Source organism: Coenobita brevimanus, chromosome 92 (genome assembly GCF_032717465.1).
Source record: "Coenobita brevimanus isolate Jiangsu-jjx chromosome 92, ASM3271746v2, whole genome shotgun sequence".
Taxonomy (NCBI): domain Eukaryota; kingdom Metazoa; phylum Arthropoda; class Malacostraca; order Decapoda; family Coenobitidae; genus Coenobita; species Coenobita brevimanus.
Genome location: NC_137045.1, coordinates 35,610,461 through 35,611,236, shown reverse-complemented (window position 1 = coordinate 35,611,236; position 776 = coordinate 35,610,461). Strand labels below are relative to the sequence as shown.

General features: G+C 43.0%; 1 non-coding gene across 1 annotated transcript; it reads left to right on the top strand.

Annotated features, from left to right (window-relative positions):
- The first annotated feature begins 402 nt into the window (after window positions 1-402).
- LOC145412321 (5S ribosomal RNA) lies at window positions 403-521 on the top strand. Its single transcript, XR_013899579.1, has one exon. It is a non-coding gene; the product is annotated as a 5S ribosomal RNA (ribosomal RNA).
- The last annotated feature ends 255 nt before the right edge of the window (window positions 522-776 follow it).

Here is a 776-nt window from a genome sequence, read left to right as displayed (position 1 = left end):
CCACCATTTGTTTTCCATATTACGAAGTTTTCTCTAGGTTTCAATTCTGAGATTCTGGACTTCAGTTTTTAGGGTTAAGGAGCTAGGATGAGTCAACCTGTTGTTATGTGTTCTCCTCTTCATTATAAAAAGATCATTTATACTCTCTTCATTTTCATCACACAAGCCTTTATGGTGGGGAGTGGAGAAACCTAGGGCTTCTTCTGGAGTGCTTTCAGGCAGTGTCTTAACGTGATATGGTTGCAGCATTTGGGATACAAAGTAGAGTTAGGGGGCCAGTAGACAAAATATTCATAAATGTATATCAGGAAGACAGTCGTAGTTTACTGTAGTTCAGCAGCATTAGAATCACTTAGACTGACGTACATATACAGCATACAGTCCATCGCTTTGCTCTGAAATATTTCTGGCCATACCACGTTGAGTACACCGCTTCCCGTCCGATCAGCGAAGTTAAGCAACGTTGGGTCTGGTTAGTACTTGGATGGGTGACCGCCTGGGAACACCAGATGCTGTTGGCATCCCTACGTGTCAAGTGGGGTTGGTGGAGGATTAGTGCCCCTCCCTGTAAAACAATTAACTCTAAGCCCTTGGCCACCCCGTTTGGGATACATGGCGTCTGGCAATGAATGAATGAATGAACCTCCGAGTGGGACTACGTGGCAGAGTTTTTTGTCCCGAATAGATGATTTTGAAAACTTCTATATCGTATATTGTCCATACCGAACAGTAAGTAGTTGGTGAAATATGTTTAGGAGAATATATTGCTCTCTTCC